The sequence below is a fragment of the Megascapheus bottae genome, chromosome 9 (genome assembly GCF_031878675.1).
Source record: "Megascapheus bottae isolate mThoBot1 chromosome 9, mThoBot2.hap1, whole genome shotgun sequence".
NCBI classification, from domain to species: Eukaryota; Metazoa; Chordata; class Mammalia; order Rodentia; family Geomyidae; genus Megascapheus; species Megascapheus bottae.
The window spans coordinates 36,226,974-36,232,973 of NC_143517.1; the positions used below are offsets into that span (position 1 = coordinate 36,226,974).

At 43.2% G+C, this 6,000-nt stretch overlaps 1 protein-coding gene across 2 annotated transcripts in view; it reads right to left on the reverse strand.

Moving 5' to 3' along the window:
- The window catches only part of Rad54b (RAD54 homolog B), a 75,435-nt gene extending 72,483 nt beyond the window's left edge, over positions 1-2,952 (reverse strand). Inside the window, exon 1 of one of the 2 annotated variants that reach the window (XM_090339067.1) lies at positions 2,889-2,952. The gene's annotated coding sequence lies outside the window, so the exon portion shown is untranslated. Of the gene's footprint in view, positions 1-2,867 lie in introns of both variants that reach the window. The other variant, XM_090339068.1, reaches the window with a different exon arrangement.
- Positions 2,953-6,000: the final 3,048 nt, after the last annotated feature.

Sequence of the window (6,000 nt, forward strand, 5' to 3'; positions counted from 1 at the left end):
TAGCCATGTACAATTCTTATTACCAATAAACTTCCGAAAAGTCAGAAATGTGCTCAAGTGGTAGAGTTCTAGCCTTGAGGGGGGAAAAAAAAGAGCTCAAGGATAGCATCTATGCACCTGTGCCCTGAGTTCAAGCTTCCAGACTGGTATCAAAAAAAAAAAAAGATACATAAAACATAACTCAGAAGCCAGGAGTTTGGCCTAGTGGTAGAGTGCTTACCTAACATGCACCAAACCCTAGATCCAAGTCCTTGGTACCACATACACAGAAAAGGCCAGAAGTGGTGCTATATGGCTCAAGTGGTAGAGTGCTAGCCTTGAGCTGAAGAGCTCAGAAACAGCGCCTAGGCCCAGTTTAAGCCCCACTACTGAACAAAAAAAGGAAAAAAAGGGCTAGGGGAGTTTGGCCTAGTTGTAGTGTTTGCCTAGCATGCATGAAGACCCAAGCTCAATTCCTCAGGACTTAGAAAAAACGAAATGTTGCTGTGCTAGGCTAGAGAAAGGCTAAGACAGCGCCCAGACCCTGAATTCAAGCCCTAGGACTGGCAAAAAAAAAAAAAAAAAAAAAAAAAATCTCACTCAGATGGTAGAACATTTGTCAAGTAAGTGCTAGGCCTTGGGTTAAAGCTCCAGAAGAAAGTTGAGGAGACTATAAAACTGGAGAGCCAATCTTGACTAGAATCCTAATAATACTGTTTACCTGTGACCTAGGGCTTCCATAAGCCAACTAATTTGTTGATCAATTTCAAAGTAAATTGAAGAAAGTTCACAGGCACTGGGTGCCTGTAGCTCATGCCTGTAATCTTAGCTACTCAGTAGGCTGAGATCTGAGCGGTTCAAACCTATCCTGGGCATGAAAGTCCAGGAGACTCTTATCTCCAGTTAACCACCAAAAAACCTGAAGTGGTGCTGTGGCTAAAGTGGTAGAAGGCTAGCCCTGAGATGAAGAGCTCAGGGACAGTGCCCAGGCCCAGAGTTCAAGCCTCATGATCAACCAAAAAAAAAAAAAAGGAAAAGAAAGAAAGAAATTAGTTCATTTCACCCAAAATACTAAAGCAATCTTATTGGTTATGTTTTGGATTTTTTATACATCAGCCATTCACAAGGAGGATTTCACTGTGATAGTTTCATGCACATATGCAATGTAATCTAGTTATTTTCCTCTTCTTCCCTCCCCTATCACTCTACACATTCTTGGATCTTTTCAAACAACATCTCACTATATAGACCAGGATGGTCATGGTGTTTTGACATCTTTCCTCCTCCTCTTTCCTCTCAAATGCTGGGATTATAGGCATATATGATCATGCCTCAACTTCTTCCTTAATTGGCAGTACCAGGGTTTGAAGTTGGAGCTAATTAAATGCTCTACTACACAAACGCTGATCCTAGACCTTTCCACCTCATTTTCCTCCATTTTTACTTTTCTTTATGCTGCTACTGGTGCTTGAACTCAGGGCCCCTGCTGTCTCTTGGCTTTCTTGTTTGAAGCTGGCAGCAAACCATCTGAGCTACACTTACAGTATGTGAGTCTTACTGCTTTTAAAATTACTAGCACTTTTCTTTGGGCATTTTCTCCAGGGCCTAGTATAAAGCCACTTGGCTCTTGACACTCTCAGGATGCTGAGCCAGGGTCTGGGAAAGCTTTTCCACCATGTAGGTGTGAAACTGTTCTAGAATAAACTCTGCAAGAGCCTGCACATAGCAGCCACAGAGGGCCATGCTCATGCTAGGCAAACCCTCTTGTTATTTATTTATTTATTTATTTATTTTTGCCAGTCCTGGGGTTGAGCTCAGGGCCTGATCACTGTCCTTAGACTTTCTCAAGCCTACAGCTCTACCATTTGAGCCTCAGCACCACTTCTGTTTTTTTTTTTCTATGTATGTGGTACCAAGGAATCGAACCCAGGTCTTCGTGCATGCTAGGCAAGCACTCTACCACTTGGCCAAACTCCTGCCCCCCACCTTGTTATTTTTGTTTTTTGAAATAACACATATTTGAACTCAGGGCCTCACACTTGACACGTGCTCTATTTATTCCCTCTTTGAAGGTTTTTTTTTGGGAGGGGTCATCATGGGGCTTGATTTCTGGGCCTTTATAATAATAATGGTTGCATAAAAAGCATTTTATAAGGTTTTCTCTCGCACATGGAAGCTAGAATTTTATTAATTTATTTACTTGTTTTGCCAGTCCTGGGGCATGAAGTCAGGGCCTGGGCTCTCTCTGTTCCTGAGCTTCTTATGCTCAAGGCTGGCGCTCTACCACTTGAGCCACAGCTCCACTTCTGACTTTTTCTGTTTATGTGGTCCTGAGGCATTGGACCCCGGGCTTCGTGCATGCTAAGCAAGCACTCTAACACTAAGCCACATTCCTATTTTTTTTTTTTGCCAGTCCTGGGCTTGAGCTCAGGGCCTGAGCCCTGTCCTTGGACTTTCTCAAGGCTAGAGCTCTACCACTTGAGCCTCAGCACCACTTCCGGCTTTTTGTATGTATGTGGTACCGAGGAATTGAACCCGGGTCTTCGTGCATGCAAGGCAAGCACTCTACCACTAGGCCAAAATCCCAGCCCCTATTTGTTTTTTTTTTTTAAGGCCATCCTGGCACCAAGACCCCAGAGCTCCTCCCCTGGCTTCTCCGGACCGGCGATGGCCCCCGCCCCGCCCACTGCGCGTCCCCAGCTCCCGCGGGCCCCGCCCCCTTCGCGGCCGGACGCCGGCCGTCCCGCCCACTTCTCGTCGCCGCGGTGGGAGCCGCAGGAGTAGGCCGCGGCCGCTCCCGCCGCCTCCCTACCCCCTGGGAGGCCTGCTTCAGCGCCTTCTCCCCACTTTGTCCCGCTTGAACCCACAGGCCGCCGCAGTATTCCTACCCTTCCCCTCAGGGGACGCACCCGCGAGAATCTGACAAACCGCGCGCCCAGCGACGAAGCACCCCACGTAGACAACAACCCCCCGCCTCCCTCGCCGGAGGAGCTCAAGACTCCCGCCTTTGCTCAGCCAATGGAGGGCTGGGCGCCGCGCGTGCGCACCACCTCCCTTGGCGGCTCCTCCGGCCGACGCTGATTGGACTCATGACTGCGCATGTGCTGTTCCAGTTCCACCTAGTTTGATTCCGGTTTAAGGTTCAATTTTTTTTATTTTTTATTATTTTTTTTTTAGAAGAGTACCAGCCGAGTATTCAAGCTGTTCAGGAGACTAAGACCCGGAGTATGCGGCTCGAAGCCAGCCGGGACAGAAAAAAAAAATCTTCGTGAGCCCATGGCCAATTAACTGCAAAAAGCCAGGCTTGAGGTGAGGTACTGGTACTGGCAAGTAATAATAATCCTGATTTGGTTTCTGAGTATGCTTAGATGCCCAAATAGATGTTTTAGGCTACAGACCTTCACAACCTATGTGAATATATATAGTAAATAAGCTGTCCTCTGGGAGTGCAATAGGTAAAGGGTTACAAATTTATTAAAAAATCATTGGTGTGTCTACAAAAACCTTTTATAGTCTGAAAATGTAAAGATGATTAGGTGATCATTGGAGTCTCAGAAAAAGAAGACCTCCTTTAGGCTTGGAAAAACATTAAAGGATTTTAAGCATGGAAGTGACATCATTCCATAAGTATTTACTGAGCAACTTAAATGTACTAACGACAGTGTGCCAGCCCTGAAAAATGTTCAGTTACAATGTATGACTGGAGAGTGGATAAAGGTGATCCAACAGTTCGACAAAAATTAAATTTGAAAAACAGGTTTTAATTATGTGAAATAAGAACTCTCATCCTGCTGATTGAAGCATAAATGTGTGTGTGTGTGTATGTGTATGTGTGTGTATTTTTTTTTCCAGAGCTAAAGACCAAATTTAGGGCCTTGCATTTGCCAGGCCGCTGAACTAAATCCCCAACCCAAGTACAGTCATATTAAAAAAAAAAATTGATATCCTGGTGCCAGTGCTTATGCCTTTAACCCTTGCTACACAGGTTCAAAGCCCTACAAAGGAAAGTCCGTGAAACTGTTATCTCCAAACAACAACAAAAAAACAAAGGCACAGCTCCAGTTAGAGAACATTAACCTTGAGCAAAAAAAGCCAGTATCATTTGGGTGAAAACATAACAAAATCGTTTTTTCTAACTTTTTGTGATACTCGGTACACAGTCACAACTTATAGTTACCCCACTATGCAATAGCTATGTTAGAAGTCTTTTAGCTTTTCAATTCATTGAGTTAACTGAGGTTAGTAATGCTTACTATTACCCAGAGCACTGTAATTTTAAGTACTAAAAGCTATTTTGTTTAGAAGCCTTAGGATTATTTACTAAGGCTTTTTCTTGTCATTTTGTTTGTACAACAAAATTTTATACAACAAAATTCTAATAAATGTGTTATTGACTGCATTTGTTCTATATATAATCTTCCTGAGAGTTGTCCCCCATACCAGTCAAAAGATTGACTCATTGAAGGTTCAGATGATCATAGGACTTTTTAACAACTAAGTTTTGTGCTTGCTTTGGCAGCACATATGATAAAACCACAGTGTTAACAAAGATTAGAGCCAGATACCACTGCTTATACCTACAATCCTAGCTACTAAGGAGGCTGAGACCTGAGGATTGTTGGATAAGGACCATCCTGAGCAAAAAATCTCGGAGACTCTTATCTCAAATTAACCAGGAAAAGCTGGAGATGTAACTCTAGTTGTAGAGCATCACCTATGAGCAAAAAGGCAAAGGCCTAGAGTTCAAGGCCAGTTCCAGAAGAAGAAGGAACAAAACAGCTTAGAAGTGACCCATAAATTTGTGAGTCATTGAATATATTGTTTGTTTTTATTTAAAAATTATTAACATTGATTTTTACATCATATTTCAAATGTCATGTTTAACAAGTGTTCAAGAAGGGAATCTCCATATACAATCACTGGCACTTAGTTTTTAGAACATAATCAAAATTAGGCTAAAGGTTTGTATTAAGTTTGGAGATTTGGGATGATTATTTGGTTCTTGGGGAGGTTATGTTTATTCATTTTTTTGTTTGTTTGTTTTGTAGGTCATGGGGCTTGATCTTGACTTGAGCACTGTCCCTGTGCTTTTCAGATCAAGGCTACTGCAAATCCTCACTTCCCGTTTTCTAGAGTTTAATTGCAGAGAAGAGTCTCAGGTCCTTTTGTGCCTGGGCTGGCTTTGAACCTTGATCCTCAGATCTCAGCCTCCTGAGTAGCAAGGATTATAGGCGTGAGCCACATCACCTGGCTCATTTTTTGTTTTACATGTTTATTGGCCTTTTAAAATAAAGTGCCTGTTAACTTTTTGTCTTTTTCTACTTGATTTTTATTAATTTTATTTTTAAGAGTTGAGAAAGTCAATTTGCTTTGAGACATAGTGAGTATGTTTACCAGGCTAGCTCTAGAACTTTTTGATTCCTGTTTTGTGCTTTCTAGGCAAGTGCTTTACTGCTGAGCCACACCTCCAGCCCTCCTGACTTTGGGGGGGGGGGGTTGTTTTGCATTGTGGGGCTTGAACTCTGGGCCTGGGTGTTGTCCTCTCTTGATCTTTTGTCCAAGGATAGCACTCTACCTCTTGAGCCACAGCTCTACTTCCAGTGTTTGTAGTAGTTTAGGGGAAATTACAGTCTCACAGACTTTCTGGTTCAGGCTGGCTTCAAACTGTGATCCTTACATCTCAGCCTCCTGAGTAACTAAGCTTACAGGCATGAGCCACCAGCACCCAGTTGAACTTTTTTTTTTCCACTCCTGGGACTTGAACTCAGGGCCTGAGCACTGCCCTTGGGCTTTCTCAAAACTAGAGCTGTATATACCACTTGAGCCACAGCAGCACTGCTTCCAGCTTTTTTTTCTATGTATGTGGTACCAAGGAATTAAACCAAGGCCTTCATGAGTGCTAGGCAAGCCAACCACTAGGCTGAACTCCTGGCCCTAAACTGCCACTTTTTACTTAACTCTAATAAATAGCTGTAAAATGTTTCCCTTGTAATTCAAATTCTCCTCACCACCACATAGTCT